Source organism: Lissotriton helveticus, chromosome 1_2 (assembly GCF_964261635.1).
Source record: "Lissotriton helveticus chromosome 1_2, aLisHel1.1, whole genome shotgun sequence".
NCBI lineage: Eukaryota > Metazoa > Chordata > Amphibia > Caudata > Salamandridae > Lissotriton > Lissotriton helveticus.
The window spans coordinates 304,516,409-304,544,095 of record NC_136058.1 but is presented as its reverse complement, the minus strand read 5'-3'; the positions used below and the strand labels follow the sequence as shown (position 1 = coordinate 304,544,095).

The window sequence follows — 27,687 nt, the reverse complement described above, 5'->3', positions numbered from 1 at the left end:
AAATGGGGGTGGGGTCGCACACTACTCACACACCGGCGGTGTCGCCCCTAAGGACTCTGGTCAATGTAGTAAGTGTTCGCGATGCATCATCTTTCGATCTTCTGCTATCTTCGCTGTCTTCGCCATCCCTGGACACGTGTTTTGGGGTATTACCCCTCATAAGCAGGGAAAGGCCGTGTACTGGGGTTGCCGATGGCTGCCAATATCTGCCAGGTATAGTACCACTCAGGCGCGTAGGTGCGGGATCCCAGGCTCGTCAGCCCGCTGCTCAAGGGAGCTTTAAAGTTACAAATGGGGGTGGGGTCGCACACTACTCACACACCGGCTGTGTCGCCCCTAAGGACTCTGGTCAATGTAGTAAGTGTTCGCGATGCATCATCTTTCGATCTTCTGCTATCTTCGCTGTCTTCGCCATCCCTGGACACGTGTTTCGGGGTATTACCCCTCATCAGCAGGGATAGGCCGTGTACTGGGGTTGCCGATGGCTGCCAATATCTGCCAGGTATAGTACCACTCAGGCGCGTAGGTGCGGGATCCCAGGCTCGTCAGCCCGCTGCTCAAGGGAGCTTTAAAGTTACAAATGGGGGTGGGGTCGCACACTACTCACACACCGGCGGTGTCGCCCCTAAGGACTCTGGTCAATGTAGTAAGTGTTCGCGATGCATCATCTTTCGATCTTCTGCTATCTTCGCTGTCTTCGCCATCCCTGGACACGTGTTTCGGGGTATTACCCCTCATCAGCAGGGATAGGCCGTGTACTGGGGTTGCCGATGGCTGCCAATATCTGCCAGGTATAGTACCACTCAGGCGCGTAGGTGCGGGATCCCAGGCTCGTCAGCCCGCTGCTCAAGGGAGCTTTAAAGTTACAAATGGGGGTGGGGTCGCACACTACTCACAAACCGGCGGTGTTGCCCCTAAGGACACTGGTCAATGTAGTAAGTGTTCGCGATGCATCATCTTTCGATCTTCTGCTATCTTCGCTGTCTTCGCCATCCCTGGACACGTGTTTCGGGGTATTACCCCTCATCAGCAGGGATAGGCCGTGTACTGGGGTTGCCGATGGCTGCCAATATCTGCCAGGTATAGTACCACTCAGGCGCGTAGGTGCGGGATCCCAGGCTCGTCAGCCCGCTGCTCAAGGGAGCTTTAAAGTTACAAATGGGGGTGGGGTCGCACACTACTCACACACCGGCGGTGTCGCCCCTAAGGACTCTGGTCAATGTAGTAAGTGTTCGCGATGCATCATCTTTCAATCTTCTGCTATCTTCGCTGTCTTCGCCATCCCTGGACACGTGTTTCGGGGTATTACCCCTCATCAGCAGGGATAGGCCGTGTGCTGGGGTTGCCGATGGCTGCCAATATCTGCCAGGTATAGTACCACTCAGGTGCGTAGGTGCGGGATCCCAGGCTCGTCAGCCCGCTGCTCAAGGGAGCTTTAAAGTTACAAATGGGGGTGGGGTCGCACACTACTCACACACCGGCGGTGTCGCCCCTAAGGACTCTGGTCAATGTAGTAAGTGTTCGCGATGCATCATCTTTCGATCTTCTGCTATCTTCGCTGTCTTCGCCATCCCTGGACACGTGTTTCGGGGTATTACCCCTCATCAGCAGGGATAGGCCGTGTGCTGGGGTTGCCGATGGCTGCCAATATCTGCCAGGTATAGTACCACTCAGGCGCGTAGGTGCGGGATCCCAGGCTCGTCAGCCCGCTGCTCAAGGGAGCTTTAAAGTTACAAATGGGGGTGGGGTCGCACACTACTCACACACCGGCGGTGTCGCCCCTAAGGACTCTGGTCAATGTAGTAAGTGTTCGCGATGCATCATCTTTCGATCTTCTGCTATCTTCGCTGTCTTCGCCATCCCTGGACACGTGTTTCGGGGTATTACCCCTCATCAGCAGGGATAGGCCGTGTACTGGGGTTGCCGATGGCTGCCAATATCTGCCAGGTATAGTACCACTCAGGTGCGTAGGTGCGGGATCCCAGGCTCGTCAGCCCGCTGCTCAAGGGAGCTTTAAAGTTACAAATGGGGGTGGGGTCGCACACTACTCACACACCGGCGGTGTCGCCCCTAAGGACTCTGGTCAATGTAGTAAGTGTTCGCGATGCATCATCTTTCGATCTTCTGCTATCTTCGCTGTCTTCGCCATCCCTGGACACGTGTTTCGGGGTATTACCCCTCATCAGCAGGGATAGGCCGTGTACTGGGGTTGCCGATGGCTGCCAATATCTGCCAGGTATAGTACCACTCAGGCGCGTAGGTGCGGGATCCCAGGCTCGTCAGCCCGCTGCTCAAGGGAGCTTTAAAGTTACAAATGGGGGTGGGGTCGCACACTACTCACAAACCGGCGGTGTTGCCCCTAAGGACACTGGTCAATGTAGTAAGTGTTCGCGATGCATCATCTTTCGATCTTCTGCTATCTTCGCTGTCTTCGCCATCCCTGGACACGTGTTTCGGGGTATTACCCCTCATCAGCAGGGATAGGCCGTGTACTGGGGTTGCCGATGGCTGCCAATATCTGTCAGGTATAGTACCACTCAGGCGCGTAGGTGCGGGATCCCAGGCTCGTCAGCCCGCTGCTCAAGGGAGCTTTAAAGTTACAAATGGGGGTGGGGTCGCACACTACTCACACACCGGCGGTGTCGCCCCTAAGGACTCTGGTCAATGTAGTAAGTGTTCGCGATGCATCATCTTTCAATCTTCTGCTATCTTCGCTGTCTTCGCCATCCCTGGACACGTGTTTCGGGGTATTACCCCTCATCAGCAGGGATAGGCCGTGTGCTGGGGTGCCGATGGCTGCCAATATCTGCCAGGTATAGTACCACTCAGGTGCGTAGGTGCGGGATCCCAGGCTCGTCAGCCCGCTGCTCAAGGGAGCTTTAAAGTTACAAATGGGGGTGGGGTCGCACACTACTCACACACCGGCGGTGTCGCCCCTAAGGACTCTGGTCAATGTAGTAAGTGTTCGCGATGCATCATCTTTCGATCTTCTGCTATCTTCGCTGTCTTCGCCATCCCTGGACACGTGTTTCGGGGTATTACCCCTCATCAGCAGGGATAGGCCGTGTGCTGGGGTTGCCGATGGCTGCCAATATCTGCCAGGTATAGTACCACTCAGGCGCGTAGGTGCGGGATCCCAGGCTCGTCAGCCCGCTGCTCAAGGGAGCTTTAAAGTTACAAATGGGGGTGGGGTCGCACACTACTCACACACCGGCGGTGTCGCCCCTAAGGACTCTGGTCAATGTAGTAAGTGTTCGCGATGCATCATCTTTCGATCTTCTGCTATCTTCGCTGTCTTCGCCATCCCTGGACACGTGTTTCGGGGTATTACCCCTCATCAGCAGGGATAGGCCGTGTACTGGGGTTGCCGATGGCTGCCAATATCTGCCAGGTATAGTACCACTCAGGCGCGTAGGTGCGGGATCCCAGGCTTGTCAGCCCGCTGCTCAAGGGAGCTTTAATGTTACAAATGGGGGTGGGGTCGCACACTACTCACACACCGGCGGTGTCGCCCCTAAGGACTCTGGTCAATGTAGTAAGTGTTTGCGATGCATCATCTTTCGATCTTCTGCTATCTTCGCTGTCTTCGCCATCCCTGGACACGTGTTTCGGGGTATTACCCCTCATCAGCAGGGATAGGCCGTGTACTGGGGTTGCCGATGGCTGCCAATATCTGCCAGGTATAGTACCACTCAGGCGCGTAGGTGCGGTATCCCAGGCTCGTCAGCCCGCTGCTCAAGGGAGCTTTAAAGTTACAAATGGGGGTGGGGTCGCACACTACTCACACACCGGCGGTGTCGCCCCTAAGGACTCTGGTCAATGTAGTAAGTGTTCGCGATGCATCATCTTTCGATCTTCTGCTATCTTCGCTGTCTTCGCCATCCCTGGACACGTGTTTCGGGGTATTACCCCTCATCAGCAGGGATAGGCCGTGTACTGGGGTTGCCGATGGCTGCCAATATCTGCCAGGTATAGTACCACTCAGGCGCGTAGGTGCGGAATCCCAGGCTCGTCAGCCCGCTGCTCAAGGGAGCTTTAAAGTTACAAATGGGTGTGGGGTCGCACACTACTCACACACCGGCGGTGTCGCCCCTAAGGACTCTGGTCAATGTAGTAAGTGTTCGCGATGCATCATCTTTCGATCTTCTGCTATCTTCGCTGTCTTTGCCATCCCTGGACACATGTTTCGGGGTATTACCCCTCATCAGCAGGGATATACCGCGTACTGGGGTTGCCGATGGCTGCCAATATCTGCCAGGTATAGTACCACTCAGGCGCGTAGGTGCGGGATCCCAGCCCGCTGCTCAAGGGAGCTTTAAAGTTACAAATGGGGGTGGGGTCGCACACTACTCACACACCGGCGGTGTCGCCCCTAAGGACTCTGGTCAATGTAGTAAGTGTTCGCGATGCATCATCTTTCGATCTTCTGCTATCTTCGCTGTCTTCGCCATCCCTGGACACGTGTTTCGGGGTATTACCCCTCATCAGCAGGGATAGGCCGTATGCTGGGGTTGCCGATGGCTGCCAATATCTGCCAGGTATAGTACCACTCAGGCGCGTAGGTGCGGGATCCCAGGCTCGTCAGCCCGCTGCTCAAGGGAGCTTTAAAGTTATAAATGGGGGTGGGGTCGCACACTACTCACACACCGGCGGTGTCGCCCCTAAGGACTCTGGTCAATGTAGTAAGTGTTCGCGATGCATCATCTTTCGATCTTCTGCTATCTTCGCTGTCTTCGCCATCCCTGGACACGTGTTTCGGGGTATTACCCCTCATAAGCAGGGATAGGCCGTGTACTGGGGTTGCCGATGGCTGCCAATATCTGCCAGGTATAGTACCACTCAGGCGCGTAGGTGCGGGATCCCAGGCTCGTCAGCCCGCTGCTCAAGGGAGCTTTAAAGTTACAAATGGGGGTGGGGTCGCACACTACTCACACACCGGCGGTGTCGCCCCTAAGGACTCTGGTCAATGTAGTAAGTGTTCGCGATGCATCATCTTTCGATCTTCTGCTATCTTCGCTGTCTTCGCCATCCCTGGACACGTGTTACGGGGTATTACCCCTCATCAGCAGGGATAGGCCGTGTACTGGGGTTGCCGATGGCTGCCAATATCTGCCAGGTATAGTACCACTCAGGCGCGTAGGTGCGGGATCCCAGGCTCGTCAGCCCGCTGCTCAAGGGAGCTTTAAAGTTACAAATGGGGGTGGGGTCGCACACTACTCACACACCGGCGGTGTCCCCCCTAAGGACTCTGGTCAATGTAGTAAGTGTTCGCGATGCATCATCTTTCGATCTTCTGCTATCTTCGCTGTCTTCGCCATCCCTGGACACGTGTTTCGGGGTATTACCCCTCATCGGCAGGGATAGGCCGTGTACTGGGGTTGCCGATGGCTGCCAATATCTGCCAGGTATAGTACCACTCAGGCGCGTAGGTGCGGGATCCCAGGCTCGTCAGCCCGCTGCTCAAGGGAGCTTTAAAGTTACAAATGGGGGTGGGGTCGCACACTACTCACACACCGGCGGTGTCGCCCCTAAGGACTCTGGTCAATGTAGTAAGTGTTTGCGATGCATCATCTTTCGATCTTCTGCTATCTTCGCTGTCTTCGCCATCCCTGGACACGTGTTTCGGGGTATTACCCCTCATCAGCAGGGATAGGCCGTGTGCTGGGGTTGCCGATGGCTGCCAATATCTGCCAGGTATAGTACCACTCAGGCGCGTAGGTGCGGGATCCCAGGCTCGTCAGCCCGCTGCTCAAGGGAGCTTTAAAGTTACAAATGGGGGTGGGGTCGCACACTACTCACACACCGGCGGTGTCGCCCCTAAGGACTCTGGTCAATGTAGTAAGTGTTCGCGATGCATCATCTTTCGATCTTCTGCTATCTTCGCTGTCTTCGCCATCCCTGGACACGTGTTTCGGGGTATTACCCCTCATCAGCAGGGATAGGCCGTGTACTGGGGTTGCCGATGGCTGCCAATATCTGCCAGGTATAGTACCACTCAGGCGCGTAGGTGTGGGATCCCAGGCTTGTCAGCCCGCTGCTCAAGGGAGCTTTAAAGTTACAAATGGGGGTGGGGTCGCACACTACTCACACACCGGCGGTGTCGCCCCTAAGGACTCTGGTCAATGTAGTAAGTGTTCGCGATGCATCATCTTTCGATCTTCTGCTATCTTCGCTGTCTTCGCCATCCCTGGACACGTGTTTCGGGGTATTACCCCTCATCAGCAGGGATAGGCCGTGTACTGGGGTTGCCGATGGCTGCCAATATCTGCCAGGTATAGTACCACTCAGGCGCGTAGGTGCGGGATCCCAGGCTCGTCAGCCCGCTGCTCAAGGGAGCTTTAAAGTTACAAATGGGGGTGGGGTCGCACACTACTCACACACCGGCGGTGTCGCCCCTAAGGACTCTGGTCAATGTAGTAAGTGTTCGCGATGCATCATCTTTCGATCTTCTGCTATCTTCGCTGTCTTCGCCATCCCTGGACACGTGTTTCGGGGTATTACCCCTCATCAGCAGGGATATGCCGCGTACTGGGTTTGCCGATGGCTGCCAATATCTGCCAGGTATAGTACCACTCAGGCGCGTAGGTGCGGGATCCCAGCCCGCTGCTCAAGGGAGCTTTAAAGTTACAAATGGGGGTGGGGTCGCACACTACTCACACACCGGCGGTGTCGCCCCTAAGGACTCTGGTCAATGTAGTAAGTGTTTGCGATGCATCATCTTTCGATCTTCTGCTATCTTCGCTGTCTTCGCCATCCCTGGACACGTGTTTCGGGGTATTACCCCTCATCAGCAGGGATAGGCCGTGTGCTGGGGTTGCCGATGGCTGCCAATATCTGCCAGGTATAGTACCACTCAGGCGCGTAGGTGCGGGATCCCAGGCTCGTCAGCCCGCTGCTCAAGGGAGCTTTAAAGTTATAAATGGGGGTGGGGTCGCACACTACTCACACACCGGCGGTGTCGCCCCTAAGGACTCTGGTCAATGTAGTAAGTGTTCGCGATGCATCATCTTTCGATCTTCTGCTATCTTCGCTGTCTTCGCCATCCCTGGACACGTGTTTTGGGGTATTACCCCTCATAAGCAGGGAAAGGCCGTGTACTGGGGTTGCCGATGGCTGCCAATATCTGCCAGGTATAGTACCACTCAGGCGCGTAGGTGCGGGATCCCAGGCTCGTCAGCCCGCTGCTCAAGGGAGCTTTAAAGTTACAAATGGGGGTGGGGTCGCACACTACTCACACACCGGCTGTGTCGCCCCTAAGGACTCTGGTCAATGTAGTAAGTGTTCGCGATGCATCATCTTTCGATCTTCTGCTATCTTCGCTGTCTTCGCCATCCCTGGACACGTGTTTCGGGGTATTACCCCTCATCAGCAGGGATAGGCCGTGTACTGGGGTTGCCGATGGCTGCCAATATCTGCCAGGTATAGTACCACTCAGGCGCGTAGGTGCGGGATCCCAGGCTCGTCAGCCCGCTGCTCAAGGGAGCTTTAAAGTTACAAATGGGGGTGGGGTCGCACACTACTCACACACCGGCGGTGTCGCCCCTAAGGACTCTGGTCAATGTAGTAAGTGTTCGCGATGCATCATCTTTCGATCTTCTGCTATCTTCGCTGTCTTCGCCATCCCTGGACACGTGTTTCGGGGTATTACCCCTCATCAGCAGGGATAGGCCGTGTACTGGGGTTGCCGATGGCTGCCAATATCTGCCAGGTATAGTACTACTCAGGCGCGTAGGTGCGGGATCCCAGGCTCGTCAGCCCGCTGCTCAAGGGAGCTTTAAAGTTACAAATGGGGGTGGGGTCGCACACTACTCACACACCGGCGGTGTCGCCCCTAAGGACTCTGGTCAATGTAGTAAGTGTTCGCGATGCATCATCTTTCGATCTTCTGCTATCTTCGCTGTCTTCGCCATCCCTGGACACGTGTTTCGGGGTATTACCCCTCATCAGCAGGGATAGGCCGTGTACTGGGGTTGCCGATGGCTGCCAATATCTGACAGGTATAGTACCACTCAGGCGCGTAGGTGCGGGATCCCAGGCTCGTCAGCCCGCTGCTCAAGGGAGCTTTAAAGTTACAAATGGGGGTGGGGTCGCACACTACTCACACACCGGCGGTGTCGCCCCTAAGGACTCTGGTCAATGTAGTAAGTGTTCGCGATGCATCATTTTTCGATCTTCTGCTATCTCCGCTGTCTTCGCCATCCCTGGACAAGTGTTTCGGGGTATTAACCCTCATCAGCAGGGATAGGCCGTGTGCTGGGGTTGCCGATGGCTGCCAATATCTGCCAGGTATAGTACCACTCAGGCGCGTAGGTGCGGGATCCCAGGCTCGTCAGCCCGCTGCTCAAGGGAGCTTTAAAGTTACAAATGGGGGTGGGGTCGCACACTACTCACACACCGGCGGTGTCGCCCCTAAGGACTCTGGTCAATGTAGTAAGTGTTCGCGATGCATCATCTTTCGATCTTCTGCTATCTTCGCTGACTTCGCCATCCCTGGACACGTGTTTCGGGGTATTACCCCTCATCACCAGGGATAGGCCGTGTACTGGGGTTGCCGATGGCTGCCAATATCTGCCAGGTATAGTACCACTCAGGCGCGTAGGTGCGGGATCCCAGGCTCGTCAGCCCGCTGCTCAAGGGAGCTTTAAAGTTACAAATGGGGGTGGGGTCGCACACTACTCACACACCGGCGGTGTCGCCCCTAAGGACTCTGGTCAATGTAGTAAGTGTTCGCGATGCATCATCTTTCGATCTTCTGCTATCTTCGCTGTCTTCGCCATCCCTGGACACGTGTTTCGGGGTATTACCCCTCATCAGCAGGGATAGGCCGTGTACTGGGGTTGCCGATGGCTGCCAATATCTGCCAGGTATAGTACCACTCAGGCGCGTAGGTGCGGGATCCCAGGCTTGTCAGCCCGCTGCTCAAGGGAGCTTTAAAGTTACAAATGGGGGTGGGGTCGCACACTACTCACACACCGGCGGTGTCGCCCCTAAGGACTCTGGTCAATGTAGTAAGTGTTCGCGATGCATCATCTTTCGATCTTCTGCTATCTTCGCTGTCTTCGCCATCCCTGGACACGTGTTTCGGGGTATTACCCCTCATCAGCAGGAATAGGCCGTGTACTGGTGTTGCCGATGGCTGCCAATATCTGCCAGGTATAGTACCACTCAGGCGCGTAGGTGCGGGATCCCAGGCTCGTCAGCACGCTGCTCAAGGGAGCTTTAAAGTTACAAATGGGGGTGGGGTCGCACACTACTCACACACCGGCGGTGTCGCCCCTAAGGACTCTGGTCAATGTAGTAAGTGTTCGCGATGCATCATCTTTCGATCTTCTGCTATCTTCGCTGTCTTCGCCATCCCTGGACACGTGTTTCGGGGTATTACCCCTCATCAGCAGGGATATGCGTGTACTGGGGTTGCCGATGGCTGCCAATATCTGCCAGGTATAGTACCACTCAGGCGCGTAGGTGCGGGATCCCAGGCTCGTCAGCCCGCTGCTCAAGGGAGCTTTAAAGTTACAAATGGGGGTGGGGTCGCACACTACTCACACACCGGCGGTGTCGCCCCTAAGGACTCTGGTCAATGTAGTAAGTGTTTGCGATGCATCATCTTTCGATCTTCTGCTATCTTCGCTGTCTTCGCCATCCCTGGACACGTGTTTCGGGGTATTACCCCTCATCAGCAGGAATAGGCCGTGTACTGGGGTTGCCGATGGCTGCCAATATCTGCCAGGTATAGTACCACTCAGGCGCGTAGGTGCGGGATCCCAGGCTCGTCAGCCCGCTGCTCAAGGGAGCTTTAAAGTTACAAATGGGGGTGGGGTCGCACACTACTCACACACCGGCGGTGTCGCCCCTAAGGACTCTGGTCAATGTAGTAAGTGTTCGCGATGCATCATCTTTCGATCTTCTGCTATCTTCGCTGTCTTCGCCATCCCTGGACACGTGTTTCGGGGTATTACCCCTCATCAGCAGGGATATGCCGTGTACTGGGGTTGCCGATGGCTGCCAATATCTGCCAGGTATAGTACCACTCAGGCGCGTAGGTGCGGGATCCCAGGCTCGTCAGCCCGCTGCTCAAGGGAGCTTTAAAGTTACAAATGGGGGTGGGGTCGCACACTACTCACACACCGGCGGTGTCGCCCCTAAGGACTCTGGTCAATGTAGTAAGTGTTCGCGATGCATCATCTTTCGATCTTCTGCTATCTTCGCTGTCTTCGCCATCCCTGGACACGTGTTACGGGGTATTACCCCTCATCAGCAGGGATAGGCCGTGTACTGGGGTTGCCGATGGCTGCCAATATCTGCCAGGTATAGTACCACTCAGGCGCGTAGGTGCGGGATCCCAGGCTCGTCAGCCCGCTGCTCAAGGGAGCTTTAAAGTTACAAATGGGGGTGGGGTCGCACACTACTCACACACCGGCGGTGTCCCCCCTAAGGACTCTGGTCAATGTAGTAAGTGTTCGCGATGCATCATCTTTCGATCTTCTGCTATCTTCGCTGTCTTCGCCATCCCTGGACACGTGTTTCGGGGTATTACCCCTCATCAGCAGGGATAGGCCGTGTACTGGGGTTGCCGATGGCTGCCAATATCTGCCAGGTATAGTACCACTCAGGCGCGTAGGTGCGGGATCCCAGGCTCGTCAGCCCGCTGCTCAAGGGAGCTTTAAAGTTACAAATGGGGGTGGGGTCGCACACTACTCACACACCGGCGGTGTCGCCCCTAAGGACTCTGGTCAATGTAGTAAGTGTTTGCGATGCATCATCTTTCGATCTTCTGCTATCTTCGCTGTCTTCGCCATCCCTGGACACGTGTTTCGGGGTATTACCCCTCATCAGCAGGGATAGGCCGTGTGCTGGGGTTGCCGATGGCTGCCAATATCTGCCAGGTATAGTACCACTCAGGCGCGTAGGTGCGGGATCCCAGGCTCGTCAGCCCGCTGCTCAAGGGAGCTTTAAAGTTACAAATGGGGGTGGGGTCGCACACTACTCACACACCGGCGGTGTCGCCCCTAAGGACTCTGGTCAATGTAGTAAGTGTTCGCGATGCATCATCTTTCGATCTTCTGCTATCTTCGCTGTCTTCGCCATCCCTGGACACGTGTTTCGGGGTATTACCCCTCATCAGCAGGGATAGGCCGTGTACTGGGGTTGCCGATGGCTGCCAATATCTGCCAGGTATAGTACCACTCAGGCGCGTAGGTGTGGGATCCCAGGCTTGTCAGCCCGCTGCTCAAGGGAGCTTTAAAGTTACAAATGGGGGTGGGGTCGCACACTACTCACACACCGGCGGTGTCGCCCCTAAGGACTCTGGTCAATGTAGTAAGTGTTCGCGATGCATCATCTTTCGATCTTCTGCTATCTTCGCTGTCTTCGCCATCCCTGGACACGTGTTTCGGGGTATTACCCCTCATCAGCAGGGATAGGCCGTGTACTGGGGTTGCCGATGGCTGCCAATATCTGCCAGGTATAGTACCACTCAGGCGCGTAGGTGCGGGATCCCAGGCTCGTCAGCCCGCTGCTCAAGGGAGCTTTAAAGTTACAAATGGGGGTGGGGTCGCACACTACTCACACACCGGCGGTGTCGCCCCTAAGGACTCTGGTCAATGTAGTAAGTGTTCGCGATGCATCATCTTTCGATCTTCTGCTATCTTCGCTGTCTTCGCCATCCCTGGACACGTGTTTCGGGGTATTACCCCTCATCAGCAGGGATATGCCGCGTACTGGGTTTGCCGATGGCTGCCAATATCTGCCAGGTATAGTACCACTCAGGCGCGTAGGTGCGGGATCCCAGCCCGCTGCTCAAGGGAGCTTTAAAGTTACAAATGGGGGTGGGGTCGCACACTACTCACACACCGGCGGTGTCGCCCCTAAGGACTCTGGTCAATGTAGTAAGTGTTTGCGATGCATCATCTTTCGATCTTCTGCTATCTTCGCTGTCTTCGCCATCCCTGGACACGTGTTTCGGGGTATTACCCCTCATCAGCAGGGATAGGCCGTGTGCTGGGGTTGCCGATGGCTGCCAATATCTGCCAGGTATAGTACCACTCAGGCGCGTAGGTGCGGGATCCCAGGCTCGTCAGCCCGCTGCTCAAGGGAGCTTTAAAGTTATAAATGGGGGTGGGGTCGCACACTACTCACACACCGGCGGTGTCGCCCCTAAGGACTCTGGTCAATGTAGTAAGTGTTCGCGATGCATCATCTTTCGATCTTCTGCTATCTTCGCTGTCTTCGCCATCCCTGGACACGTGTTTTGGGGTATTACCCCTCATAAGCAGGGAAAGGCCGTGTACTGGGGTTGCCGATGGCTGCCAATATCTGCCAGGTATAGTACCACTCAGGCGCGTAGGTGCGGGATCCCAGGCTCGTCAGCCCGCTGCTCAAGGGAGCTTTAAAGTTACAAATGGGGGTGGGGTCGCACACTACTCACACACCGGCTGTGTCGCCCCTAAGGACTCTGGTCAATGTAGTAAGTGTTCGCGATGCATCATCTTTCGATCTTCTGCTATCTTCGCTGTCTTCGCCATCCCTGGACACGTGTTTCGGGGTATTACCCCTCATCAGCAGGGATAGGCCGTGTACTGGGGTTGCCGATGGCTGCCAATATCTGCCAGGTATAGTACCACTCAGGCGCGTAGGTGCGGGATCCCAGGCTCGTCAGCCCGCTGCTCAAGGGAGCTTTAAAGTTACAAATGGGGGTGGGGTCGCACACTACTCACACACCGGCGGTGTCGCCCCTAAGGACTCTGGTCAATGTAGTAAGTGTTCGCGATGCATCATCTTTCGATCTTCTGCTATCTTCGCTGTCTTCGCCATCCCTGGACACGTGTTTCGGGGTATTACCCCTCATCAGCAGGGATAGGCCGTGTACTGGGGTTGCCGATGGCTGCCAATATCTGCCAGGTATAGTACTACTCAGGCGCGTAGGTGCGGGATCCCAGGCTCGTCAGCCCGCTGCTCAAGGGAGCTTTAAAGTTACAAATGGGGGTGGGGTCGCACACTACTCACACACCGGCGGTGTCGCCCCTAAGGACTCTGGTCAATGTAGTAAGTGTTCGCGATGCATCATCTTTCGATCTTCTGCTATCTTCGCTGTCTTCGCCATCCCTGGACACGTGTTTCGGGGTATTACCCCTCATCAGCAGGGATAGGCCGTGTACTGGGGTTGCCGATGGCTGCCAATATCTGACAGGTATAGTACCACTCAGGCGCGTAGGTGCGGGATCCCAGGCTCGTCAGCCCGCTGCTCAAGGGAGCTTTAAAGTTACAAATGGGGGTGGGGTCGCACACTACTCACACACCGGCGGTGTCGCCCCTAAGGACTCTGGTCAATGTAGTAAGTGTTCGCGATGCATCATTTTTCGATCTTCTGCTATCTCCGCTGTCTTCGCCATCCCTGGACAAGTGTTTCGGGGTATTAACCCTCATCAGCAGGGATAGGCCGTGTGCTGGGGTTGCCGATGGCTGCCAATATCTGCCAGGTATAGTACCACTCAGGCGCGTAGGTGCGGGATCCCAGGCTCGTCAGCCCGCTGCTCAAGGGAGCTTTAAAGTTACAAATGGGGGTGGGGTCGCACACTACTCACACACCGGCGGTGTCGCCCCTAAGGACTCTGGTCAATGTAGTAAGTGTTCGCGATGCATCATCTTTCGATCTTCTGCTATCTTCGCTGACTTCGCCATCCCTGGACACGTGTTTCGGGGTATTACCCCTCATCACCAGGGATAGGCCGTGTACTGGGGTTGCCGATGGCTGCCAATATCTGCCAGGTATAGTACCACTCAGGCGCGTAGGTGCGGGATCCCAGGCTCGTCAGCCCGCTGCTCAAGGGAGCTTTAAAGTTACAAATGGGGGTGGGGTCGCACACTACTCACACACCGGCGGTGTCGCCCCTAAGGACTCTGGTCAATGTAGTAAGTGTTCGCGATGCATCATCTTTCGATCTTCTGCTATCTTCGCTGTCTTCGCCATCCCTGGACACGTGTTTCGGGGTATTACCCCTCATCAGCAGGGATAGGCCGTGTACTGGGGTTGCCGATGGCTGCCAATATCTGCCAGGTATAGTACCACTCAGGCGCGTAGGTGCGGGATCCCAGGCTTGTCAGCCCGCTGCTCAAGGGAGCTTTAAAGTTACAAATGGGGGTGGGGTCGCACACTACTCACACACCGGCGGTGTCGCCCCTAAGGACTCTGGTCAATGTAGTAAGTGTTCGCGATGCATCATCTTTCGATCTTCTGCTATCTTCGCTGTCTTCGCCATCCCTGGACACGTGTTTCGGGGTATTACCCCTCATCAGCAGGAATAGGCCGTGTACTGGTGTTGCCGATGGCTGCCAATATCTGCCAGGTATAGTACCACTCAGGCGCGTAGGTGCGGGATCCCAGGCTCGTCAGCACGCTGCTCAAGGGAGCTTTAAAGTTACAAATGGGGGTGGGGTCGCACACTACTCACACACCGGCGGTGTCGCCCCTAAGGACTCTGGTCAATGTAGTAAGTGTTCGCGATGCATCATCTTTCGATCTTCTGCTATCTTCGCTGTCTTCGCCATCCCTGGACACGTGTTTCGGGGTATTACCCCTCATCAGCAGGGATATGCGTGTACTGGGGTTGCCGATGGCTGCCAATATCTGCCAGGTATAGTACCACTCAGGCGCGTAGGTGCGGGATCCCAGGCTCGTCAGCCCGCTGCTCAAGGGAGCTTTAAAGTTACAAATGGGGGTGGGGTCGCACACTACTCACACACCGGCGGTGTCGCCCCTAAGGACTCTGGTCAATGTAGTAAGTGTTTGCGATGCATCATCTTTCGATCTTCTGCTATCTTCGCTGTCTTCGCCATCCCTGGACACGTGTTTCGGGGTATTACCCCTCATCAGCAGGAATAGGCCGTGTACTGGGGTTGCCGATGGCTGCCAATATCTGCCAGGTATAGTACCACTCAGGCGCGTAGGTGCGGGATCCCAGGCTCGTCAGCCCGCTGCTCAAGGGAGCTTTAAAGTTACAAATGGGGGTGGGGTCGCACACTACTCACACACCGGCGGTGTCGCCCCTAAGGACTCTGGTCAATGTAGTAAGTGTTCGCGATGCATCATCTTTCGATCTTCTGCTATCTTCGCTGTCTTCGCCATCCCTGGACACGTGTTTCGGGGTATTACCCCTCATCAGCAGGGATATGCCGTGTACTGGGGTTGCCGATGGCTGCCAATATCTGCCAGGTATAGTACCACTCAGGCGCGTAGGTGCGGGATCCCAGGCTCGTCAGCCCGCTGCTCAAGGGAGCTTTAAAGTTACAAATGGGGGTGGGGTCGCACACTACTCACACACCGGCGGTGTCGCCCCTAAGGACTCTGGTCAATGTAGTAAGTGTTTGCGATGCATCATCTTTCGATCTTCTGCTATCTTCGCTGTCTTCCCCATCCCTGGACACGTGTTTCGGGGTATTACCCCTCATCAGCAGGGATAGGCCGTGTACTGGGGTTGCTGATGGCTGCCAATATCTGCCAGGTATAGTACCACTCAGGCGCATAGGTGCGGGATCCCAGGCTCGTCAGCCCGCTGCTCAAGGGAGCTTTAAAGTTACAAATGAGGGTGGGGTCGCACACTACTCACACACCGGCGGTGTCGCCTCTAAGGACTCTGGTCAATGTAGTAAGTGTTCGCGATGCATCATCTTTCGATCTTCTGCTATCTTCGCAGTCTTCGCCATCCCTGGACACGTGTTTCGGGGTATTACCCCTCATCAGCAGGGATAGGCCGTGTACTGGGGTTGCCGATGGCTGCCAATATCTGCCAGGTATAGTACCACTCAGGCGCGTAGGTGCGGGATCCCAGGCACGTCAGCCCGCTGCTCAAGGGAGCTTTAAAGTTACAAATTGGGGTGGGGTCGCACACTACTCACACACCGGCGGTGTCGCCCCTAAGGACTCTGGTCAATGTAGTAAGTGTTCGCGATGCATCATCTTCGATCTTCTGCTATCTTCGCTGTCTTCGCCATCCCTGGACACGTGTTTCGGGGTATTACCCCTCATCAGCAGGGATAGGCCGTGTACTGGGGTTGCCGATGGCTGCCAATATCTGCCAGGTATAGTACCACTCAGGCGCGTAGGTGCGGGATCCCAGGCTCGTCAGCCCGCTGCTCAAGGGAGCTTTAAAGTTACAAATGGGGGTGGGGTTGCACACTACTCACACACCGGCGGTGTCGCCCCTAAGGACTCTGGTCAATGTAGTAAGTGTTCGCGATGCATCATCTTTCGATCTTCTGCTATCTTCGCTGTCTTCGCCATCCCTGGACACGTGTTTTGGGGTATTACCCCTCATCAGCAGGGATAGGCCGTGTACTGGGGTTGCCGATGGCTGCCAATATCTACCAGGTACAGTACCACTCAGTCGCGTAGGTGCCGGATCCCAGGCTCGTCAGCCCGCTGCTCAAGGGAGCTTTAAAGTTACAAATGGGGGTGGGGTCGCACACTACTCACACACCGGCTGTGTCGCCCCTAAGGACTCTGGTCAATGTAGTAAGTGTTCGCGATGCATCATCTTTCGATCTTCTGCTATCTTCGCTGTCTTCGCCATCCCTGGACACGTGTTTCGGGGTATTACCCCTCATCAGCAGGGATAGGCCGTGTACTGGGTTGCCGATGGCTGCCAATATCTGCCAGGTATAGTACCACTCAGGCGCGTAGGTGCGGGATCCCAGGCTCGTCAGCCCGCTGCTCAAGGGAGCTTTAAAGTTACAAATGGGGGTGGGGTCGCACACTACTCACACACCGGCGGTGTCGCCCCTAAGGACTCTGGTCAATGTAGTAAGTGTTCGCGATGCATCATCTTTCGATCTTCTGCTATCTTCGCTGTCTTCGCCATCCCTGGACAAGTGTTTCGGGGTATTACCCCTCATCAGCAGGGATAGGCCGTGTACTGGGGTTGCCGATGGCTGCCAATATCTGCCAGATATAGTACCACTCAGGCGCGTAGGTGCGGGATCCCAGGCTTGTCAGCCCGCTGCTCAAGGGAGCTTTAAAGTTACAAATGGGGGTGGGGTCGCACACTACTCACACACCGGCGGTGTCGCCCCTAAGGACTCTGGTCAATGTAGTAAGTGTTCGCGATGCATCATCTTTCGATCTTCTGCTATCTTCGCTGTCTTCGCCATCCCTGGACACGTGTTTCGGGGTATTACCCCTCATCAGCAGGGATAGGCCGTGTACTGGGGTTGCCGATGGCTGCCAATATCTGCCAGGTATAGTACCACTCAGGCGCGTAGGTGCGGTATCCCAGGCTCGTCAGCCCGCTGCTCAAGGGAGCTTTAAAGTTACAAATGGGGGTGGGGTCGCACACTACTCACACACCGGCGGTGTCGCCCCTAAGGACTCTGGTCAATGTAGTAAGTGTTCGCGATGCATCATCTTTCGATCTTCTGCTATCTTCGCTGTCTTCGCCATCCCTGGACACGTGTTTCGGGGTATTACCCCTCATCAGCAGGGATAGGCCGTGTACTGGGGTTGCCGATGGCTGCCAATATCTGCCAGGTATAGTACCACTCAGGCGCGTAGGTGCGGGATCCCAGGCTCGTCAGCCCGCTGCTCAAGGGAGCTTTAAAGTTACAAATGGGGGTGGGGTCGCACACTACTCACACACCGGCGGTGTCGCCCCTAAGGACTCTGGTCAATGTAGTAAGTGTTCGCGATGCATCATCTTTCGATCTTCTGCTATCTTCGCTGTCTTCGCCATCCCTGGACACGTGTTTCGGGGTATTACCCCTCATCAGCAGGGATATGCCGCGTACTGGGGTTGCCGATGGCTGCCAATATCTGCCAGGTATAGTACCACTCAGGCGCGTAGGTGCGGGATCCCAGCCCGCTGCTCAAGGGAGCTTTAAAGTTACAAATGGGGGTGGGGTCGCACACTACTCACACACCGGCGGTGTCGCCCCTAAGGACTCTGGTCAATGTAGTAAGTGTTCGCGATGCATCATCTTTCGATCTTCTGCTATCTTCACTGTCTTCGCCATCCCTGGACACGTGTTTCGGGGTATTACCCCTCATCAGCAGGGATAGGCCGTATGCTGGGGTTGCCGATGGCTGCCATAATCTGCCAGGTATAGTACCACTCAGGCGCGTACGTGCGGGATCCCAGGCTCGTCAGCCCGCTGCTCAAGGGAGCTTTAAAGTTATAAATGGGAGTGGGGTCGCACACTACTCACACACCGGCGGTGTCGCCCCTAAGGACTCTGGTCAATGTAGTAAGTGTTCGCGATGCATCATCTTTCGATCTTCTGCTATCTTCGCTGTCTTCGCCATCCCTGGACACGTGTTTCGGGGTATTACCCCTCATAAGCAGGGATAGGCCGTGTACTGGGGTTGCCGATGGCTGCCAATATCTGCCAGGTATAGTACCACTCAGGCGCGTAGGTGCGGGATCCCAGGCTCGTCAGCCCGCTGCTCAAGGGAGCTTTAAAGTTACAAATGGGGGTGGGGTCGCACACTACTCACACACCGGCGGTGTCGCCCCTAAGGACTCTGGTCAATGTAGTAAGTGTTCGCGATGCGTCATCTTTCGATCTTCTGCTATCTTCTCTGTCTTCGCCATCCCTGGACACGTGTTTCGGGGTATTACCCCTCATCAGCAGGGATAGGCCGTGTACTGGGGTTGCCGATGGCTGCCAATATCTGCCAGGTATAGTACCACTCAGGCGCGTAGGTGCGGGATCCCAGGCTCGTCAGCCCGCTGCTCAAGGGAGCTTTAAAGTTACAAATGGGGGTGGGGTCGCACACTACTCACACACCGGCGGTGTCGCCCCTAAGGACTCTGGTCAATGTAGTAAGTGTTCGCGATGCATCATCTTTCGATCTTCTGCTATCTTCGCTGTCTTCGCCATCCCTGGACACGTGTTTCGGGGTAGTACCCCTCATCAGCAGGGATAGGCCGTGTACTGGGGTTGCCGATGGCTGCCAATATTTGCCAGGTATAGTACCACTCAGGCGCGTAGGTGCGGGATCCCAGGCTCGTCAGCCCGCTGCTCAAGGGAGCTTTAAAGTTACAAATGGGGGTGGGGTCGCACACTACTCACACACCGGCGGTGTCGCCCCTAAGGACTCTGGTCAATGTAGTAAGTGTTCGCGATGCATCATCTTTCGATCTTCTGCTATCTTCGCTGTCTTCGCCATCCCTGGACACGTGTTTCGGAGTATTACCTCTCATCAGCAGGGATAGGCCGTGTACTGGGGTTGCCGATGGCTGCCAATATCTGCCAGGTATAGTACCACTCAGGCGCGTAGGTGCGGGATCCCAGGCTCGTCAGCCCGCTGCTCAAGGGAGCTTTAAAGTTACAAATGGGGGTGGGGTCGCACACTACTCACACACCGGCGGTGTCGCCCCTAAGGACTCTGGTCAATGTAGTAAGTGTTCGCGATGCATCATCTTTCGATCTTCTGCTATCTTCGCTGTCTTCGCCATCCCTGGACACTTGTTTCGGGGTATTACCCCTCATCAGCAGGGATATGCCGCGTACTGGGGTTGCCGATGGCTGCCAATATCTGCCAGGTATAGTACCACTCAGGCGCGTAGGTGCGGGATCCCAGCCCGCTGCTCAAGGGAGCTTTAAAGTTACAAATGGGGGTGGGGTCGCACTCTACTCACACACCGGCGGTGTCGCCCCTAAGGACTCTGGTCAATGTAGTAAGTGTTCGCGATGCATCATCTTTCGATCTTCTGCTATCTTCGCTGTCTTCGCCATCCCTGGACACGTGTTTCGGGGTATTACCCCTCATCAGCAGGGATAGGCCGTATGCTGGGGTTGCCGATGGCTGCCAATATCTGCCAGGTATAGTACCACTCAGGCGCGTAGGTGCGGGATCACAGGCTCGTCAGCCCGCTGCTCAAGGGAGCTTTAAAGTTATAAATGGGGGTGGGGTCGCACACTACTCACACACCGGCGGTGTCGCCCCTAAGGACTCTGGTCAATGTAGTAAGTGTTCGCGATGCATCATCTTTCGATCTTCTGCTATCTTCGCTGTCTTCGCCATCCCTGGACACGTGTTTCGGGGTATTACCCCTCATCAGCAGGGATAGGCCGTGTACTGGGGTTGCCGATGGCTGCCAATATCTGCCAGGTATAGTACCACTCAGGAGCGTAGGTGCGGGATCCCAGGCTCGTCAGCCCGCTGCTCAAGGGAGCTTTAAAGTTACAAATGGGGGTGGGGTCGCACACTACTCACACACCGGCGGTGTCGCCCCTAAGGACTCTGGTCAATGTAGTAAGTGTTCGCGATGCATCATCTTTCGATCTTCTGCTATCTTCGCTGTCTTCGCCATCCCTGGACACGTGTTTCGGGGTATTACCCCTCATCAGCAGGGATAGGCCGTGTACTGGGGTTGCCGATGGCTGCCAATATCTGCCAGGTATAGTACCACTCAGGCGCGTAGGTGCGGGATCCCAGGCTCGTCAGCCCGCTGCTCAAGGGAGCTTTAAAGTTACAAATTGGGGTGGGGTCGCACACTACTCACACACCGGCGGTGTCGCCCCTAAGGACTCTGGTCAATGTAGTAAGTGTTCGCGATGCATCATCTTTCGATCTTCTGCTATCTTCGCTGTCTTCGCCATCCCTGGACACGTGTTTCGGGGTATTACCCCTCATCAGCAGGGATAGGCCGTGTGCTGGGGTTGCCGATGGCTGCTAATATCTGCCAGGTATAGTACCACTCAGGCGCGTAGGTGCGGGATCCCAGGCTCGTCAGCCCGCTGCTCAAGGGAGCTTTAAAGTTACAAATGGGGGTGGGGTCGCACACTACTCACACACCGGCGGTGTCGCCCCTAAGGACTCTGGTCAATGTAGTAAGTGTTCGCGATGCATCATCTTTCGATCTTCTGCTATCTTCGCTGTCTTCGCCATCCCTGGACACGTGTTTCGGGGTATTACCCCTCATCAGCAGGGATAGGCCGTGTGCTGGGGTTGCCGATGGCTGGCAATATCTGCCAGGTATAGTACCACTCAGGCGCGTAGGTGCGGGATCCCAGGCTCGTCAGCCCGCTGCTCAAGGGAGCTTTAAAGTTACAAATGGGGGTGGGGTCGCACACTACTCACACACCGGCGGTGTCGCCCCTAAGGACTCTGGTCAATGTAGTAAGTGTTCGCGATGCATCATCTTTCGATCTTCTGCTATCTTCGCTGTCTTCGCCATCCCTGGACACGTGTTTCGGGGTATTACCCCTCATCAGCAGGGATAGGCCGTGTACTGGGGTTGCCGATGGCTGCCAATATCTGCCAGGTATAGTACCACTCAGGCGCGTAGGTGTGGGATCCCAGGCTTGTCAGCCCGCTGCTCAAGGGAGCTTTAAAGTTACAAATGGGGGTGGGATCGCACACTACTCACACACCGGCGGTGTCGCCCCTAAGGACTCTGGTCAATGTAGTAAGTGTTCGCGATGCATCATCTTTCGATCTTCTGCTATCTTCGCTGTCTTCGCCATCCCTAGACACGTGTTTCGGGGTATTACCCCTCATCAGCAGGGATAGGCCGTGTACTGGGGTTGCCGATGGCTGCCAATATCTGCCAGGTATAGTACCACTCAGGCGCGTAGGTGCGGGATCCCAGGCTCGTCAGCCCGCTGCTCAAGGGAGCTTTAAAGTTACAAATGGGGGTGGGGTCGCACACTACTCACACACCGGCGGTGTCGCCCCTAAGGACTCTGGTCAATGTAGTAAGTGTTCGCGATGCATCATCTTTCGATCTTCTGCTATCTTCGCTGTCTTCGCCATCCCTGGACACGTGTTTCGGGGTATTACCCCTCATCAGCAGGGATAGGCCGTGTACTGGGGTTGCCGATGGCTGCCAATATCTGCCAGGTATAGTACCACTCAGGCGCGTAGGTGCGGGATCCAAGGCTCGTCAGCCCGCTGCTCAAGGGAGCTTTAAAGTTACAAATGGGGGTGGGGTCGCACACTACTCACACACCGGCGGTGTCGCCCCTAAGGACTCTGGTCAATGTAGTAAGTGTTTGCGATGCATCATCTTTCGATCTTCTGCTATCTTCGCTGTCTTCGCCATCCCTGGACACGTGTTTCGGGGTATTACCCCTCATCAGCAGGGATATGCCGCGTACTGGGGTTGCCGATGGCTGCCAATATCTGCCAGGTATAGTACCACTCAGGCGCGTAGGTGCGGGATCCCAGCCCGCTGCTCAAGGGAGCTTTAAAGTTACAAATGGGGGTGGGGTCGCACACTACTCACACACCGGCGGTGTCGCCCCTAAGGACTCTGGTCAATGTAGTAAGTGTTTGCGATGCATCATCTTTCGATCTTCTGCTATCTTCGCTGTCTTCGCCATCCCTGGACACGTGTTTCGGGGTATTACCCCTCATCAGCAGGGATAGGCCGTGTGCTGGGGTTGCCGATGGCTGCCAATATCTGCCAGGTATAGTACCACTCAGGCGCGTAGGTGCGGGATCCCAGGCTCGTCAGCCCGCTGCTCAAGGGAGCTTTAAAGTTATAAATGGGGGTGGGGTCGCACACTACTCACACACCGGCGGTGTCGCCCCTAAGGACTCTGGTCAATGTAGTAAGTGTTCGCGATGCATCATCTTTCGATCTTCTGCTATCTTCGCTGTCTTCGCCATCCCTGGATACGTGTTTTGGGGTATTACCCCTCATAAGCAGGGAAAGGCCGTGTACTGGGGTTGCCGATGGCTGCCAATATCTGCCAGGTATAGTACCACTCAGGCGCGTAGGTGCGGGATCCCAGGCTCGTCAGCCCGCTGCTCAAGGGAGCTTTAAAGTTACAAATGGGGGTGGGGTCGCACACTACTCACACACCGGCGGTGTCGCCCCTAAGGACTCTGGTCAATGTAGTAAGTGTTCGCGATGCATCATCTTTCGATCTTCTGCTATCTTCGCTGTCTTCGCCATCCCTGGACACGTGTTTCGGGGTATTACCCCTCATCAGCAGGGATAGGCCGTGTACTGGGGTTGCCGATGGCTGCCAATATCTGACAGGTATAGTACCACTCAGGCGCGTAGGTGCGGGATCCCAGGCTCGTCAGCCCGCTGCTCAAGGGAGCTTTAAAGTTACAAATGGGGGTGGGGTCGCACACTACTCACACACCGGCGGTGTCGCCCCTAAGGACTCTGGTCAATGTAGTAAGTGTTCGCGATGCATCATTTTTCGATCTTCTGCTATCTCCGCTGTCTTCGCCATCCCTGGACACGTGTTTCGGGGTATTAACCCTCATCAGCAGGGATAGGCCGTGTGCTGGGGTTGCCGATGGCTGCCAATATCTGCCAGGTATAGTACCACTCAGGCGCGTAGGTGCGGGATCCCAGGCTCGTCAGCCCGCTGCTCAAGGGAGCTTTAAAGTTACAAATGGGGGTGGGGTCGCACACTACTCACACACCGGCGGTGTCGCCCCTAAGGACTCTGGTCAATGTAGTAAGTGTTCGCGATGCATCATCTTTCGATCTTCTGCTATCTTCGCTGTCTTCGCCATTTCTGGACACGTGTTTCGGGGTATTACCCCTCATCAGCAGGGATAGGCCATGCGCTGGGGTTGCCGATGGCTGCCAATATCTGCCAGGTATAGTACCACTCAGGCGCGTAGGTGCGGGATCCCAGGCTCGTCAGCCCGCTGCTCAAGGGAGCTTTAAAGTTACAAATGGGGGTGGGGTCGCACACTACTCACACACCGGCGGTGTCGCCCCTAAGGACTCTGGTCAATGTAGTAAGTGTTCGCGATGCATCATCTTTCGATCTTCTGCTATCTTCGCTGTCTTCGCCATCCCTGGACACGTGTTTCGGGGTATTACCCCTCATCACCAGGGATAGGCCGTGTACTGGGGTTGCCGATGGCTGCCAATATCTGCCAGGTATAGTACCACTCAGGCGCGTAGGTGCGGGATCCCAGGCTCGTCAGCCCGCTGCTCAAGGGAGCTTTAAAGTTACAAATGGGGGTGGGGTCGCACACTACTCACACACCGGCGGTGTCGCCCCTAAGGACTCTGGTCAATGTAGTAAGTGTTCGCGATGCATCATCTTTCGATCTTCTGCTATCTTCGCTGTCTTCGCCATCCCTGGACACGTGTTTCGGGGTATTACCCCTCATCAGCAGGGATAGGCCGTGTACTGGGGTTGCCGATGGCTGCCAATATCTGCCAGGTATAGTACCACTCAGGCGCGTAAGTGCGGGATCCCAGGCTCGTCAGCCCGCTGCTCAAGGGAGCTTTAAAGTTACAAATGGGGGTGGGGTCGCACACTACTCACACACCGGCGGTGTCGCCCCTAAGGACTCTGGTCAATGTAGTAAGTGTTCGCGATGCATCATCTTTCGATCTTCTGCTATCTTCGCTGTCTTCGCCATCCCTGGACACGTGTTTCGGGGTATTACCCCTCATCAGCAGGAATAGGCCGTGTACTGGGGTTGCCGATGGCTGCCAATATCTGCCAGGTATAGTACCACTCAGGCGCGTAGGTGCGGGATCCCAGGCTCGTCAGCCCGCTGCTCAAGGGAGCTTTAAAGTTACAAATGGGGGTGGGGTCGCACACTACTCACACACCGGCGGTGTCGCCCCTAAGGACTCTGGTCAATGTAGTAAGTGTTCGCGATGCATCATCCTTCGATCTTCTGCTATCTTCGCTGTCTTCGCCATCCCTGGACACGTGTTTCGGGGTATTACCCCTCATCAGCAGGGATATGCCGTGTACTGGGGTTGCCGATGGCTGCCAATATCTGCCAGGTATAGTACCACTCAGGCGCGTAGGTGCGGGATCCCAGGCTCGTCAGCCCGCTGCTCAAGGGAGTTTTAAAGTTACAAATGGGGGTGGGGTCGCACACTACTCACACACCGGCGGTGTCGCCCCTAAGGACTCTGGTCAATGTAGTAAGTGTTTGCGATGCATCATCTTTCGATCTTCTGCTATCTTCGCTGTCTTCGCCATCCCTGGACACGTGTTTCGGGGTATTACCCCTCATCAGCAGGGATAGGCCGTGTACTGGGATTGCCGATGGCTGCCAATATCTGCCAGGTATAGTACCACTCAGGCGCGTAGGTGCGGGATCCCAGGCTCGTCAGCCCGCTGCTCAAGGGAGCTTTAAAGTTACAAATGAGGGTGGGGTCGCACACTACTCACACACCGGCGGTGTCGCCCCTAAGGACTCTGGTCAATGTAGTAAGTGTTCGCGATGCATCATCTTTCGATCTTCTGCTATCTTCGCAGTCTTCGCCATCCCTGGACACGTGTTTCGGGGTATTACCCCTCATCAGCAGGGATAGGCCGTGTACTGGGGTTGCCGATGGCTGCCAATATCTGCCAGGTATAGTACCACTCAGGCGCGTAGGTGCGGGATCCCAGGCTCGTCAGCCCGCTGCTCAAGGGAGCTTTAAAGTTACAAATGGGGGTGGGGTCGCACACTACTCACACACCGGCGGTGTCGCCCCTAAGGACTCTGGTCAATGTAGTAAGTGTTCGCGATGCATCATCTTTCGATCTTCTGCTATCTTCGCTGTCTTCGCCATCCCTGGACACGTGTTTCGGGGTATTACCCCTCATCAGCAGGGATAGGCCGTGTACTGGGGTTGCCGATGGCTGCCAATATCTGCCAGGTATAGTACCACTCAGGCGCGTAGGTGCGGGATCCCAGGCTCGTCAGCCCGCTGCTCAAGGGAGCTTTAAAGTTACAAATGGGGGTGGGGTCGCACACTACTCACACACCGGCGGTGTCGCCCCTAAGGACTCTGGTCAATGTAGTAAGTGTTCGCGATGCATCATCTTTCGATCTTCTGCTATCTTCGCTGTCTTCGCCATCCCTGGACACGTGTTTCGGGGTATTACCCCTCATCAGCAGGGATAGGCCGTGTACTGGGGTTGCCGATGGCTGCCAATATCTGACAGGTATAGTAGCACTCAGGCGCGTAGGTGCGGGATCCCAGGCTCGTCAGCCCGCTGCTCAAGGGAGCTTTAAAGTTACAAATGGGGGTGGGGTCGCACACTACTCACACACCGGCGGTGTCGCCCCTAAGGACTCTGGTCAATGTAGTAAGTGTTCGCGATGCATCATTTTTCGATCTTCTGCTATCTCCGCTGTCTTCGCCATCCCTGGACAAGTGTTTCGGGGTATTAACCCTCATCAGCAGGGATAGGCCGTGTGCTGGGGTTGCCGATGGCTGCCAATATCTGCCAGGTATAGTACCACTCAGGCGCGTAGGTGCGGGATCCCAGGCTCGTCAGCCCGCTGCTCAAGGGAGCTTTAAAGTTACAAATGGGGGTGGGGTCGCACACTACTCACACACCGGCGGTGTCGCCCCTAAGGACTCTGGTCAATGTAGTAAGTGTTCGCGATGCATCATCTTTCGATCTTCTGCTATCTTCGCTGACTTCGCCATCCCTGGACACGTGTTTCGGGGTATTACCCCTCATCACCAGGGATAGGCCGTGTACTGGGGTTGCCGATGGCTGCCAATATCTGCCAGGTATAGTACCACTCAGGCGCGTAGGTGCGGGATCCCAGGCTCGTCAGCCCGCTGCTCAAGGGAGCTTTAAAGTTACAAATGGGGGTGGGGTCGCACACTACTCACACACCGGCGGTGTCGCCCCTAAGGACTCTGGTCAATGTAGTAAGTGTTCGCGATGCATCATCTTTCGATCTTCTGCTATCTTCGCTGTCTTCGCCATCCCTGGACACGTGTTTCGGGGTATTACCCCTCATCAGCAGGGATAGGCCGTGTACTGGGGTTGCCGATGGCTGCCAATATCTGCCAGGTATAGTACCACTCAGGCGCGTAGGTGCGGGATCCCAGGCTCGTCAGCCCGCTGCTCAAGGGAGCTTTAAAGTTACAAATGGGGGTGGGGTCGCACACTACTCACACACCGGCGGTGTCGCCCCTAAGGACTCTGGTCAATGTAGTAAGTGTTCGCGATGCATCATCTTTCGATCTTCTGCTATCTTCGCTGTCTTCGCCATCCCTGGGCACGTGTTTCGGGGTATTACCCCTCATCAGCAGGAATAGGCCGTGTACTGGTGTTGCCGATGGCTGCCAATATCTGCCAGGTATAGTACCACTCAGGCGCGTAGGTGCGGGATCCCAGGCTCGTCAGCACGCTGCTCAAGGGAGCTTTAAAGTTACAAATGGGGGTGGGGTCGCACACTACTCACACACCGGCGGTGTCGCCCCTAAGGACTCTGGTCAATGTAGTAAGTGTTCGCGATGCATCATCTTTCGATCTTCTGCTATCTTCGCTGTCTTCGCCATCCCTGGACACGTGTTTCGGGGTATTACCCCTCATCAGCAGGGATATGCGTGTACTGGGGTTGCCGATGGCTGCCAATATCTGCCAGGTATAGTACCACTCAGGCGCGTAGGTGCGGGATCCCAGGCTCGTCAGCCCGCTGCTCAAGGGAGCTTTAAAGTTACAAATGGGGGTGGGGTCGCACACTACTCACACACCGGCGGTGTCGCCCCTAAGGACTCTGGTCAATGTAGTAAGTGTTTGCGATGCATCATCTTTCGATCTTCTGCTATCTTCGCTGTCTTCGCCATCCCTGGACACGTGTTTCGGGGTATTACCCCTCATCAGCAGGAATAGGCCGTGTACTGGGGTTGCCGATGGCTGCCAATATCTGCCAGGTATAGTACCACTCAGGCGCGTAGGTGCGGGATCCCAGGCTCGTCAGCCCGCTGCTCAAGGGAGCTTTAAAGTTACAAA

The 27,687-nt window shown here is 55.7% G+C and overlaps 1 long non-coding RNA gene across 1 annotated transcript in view; it reads left to right on the top strand.

The window, feature by feature from the left end:
- LOC144807867 (uncharacterized) overlaps positions 1-27,687 on the top strand; it is a 351,958-nt gene that overhangs the window by 222,031 nt on the left and 102,240 nt on the right. The gene's annotated exons all lie outside the window — the stretch shown is intronic.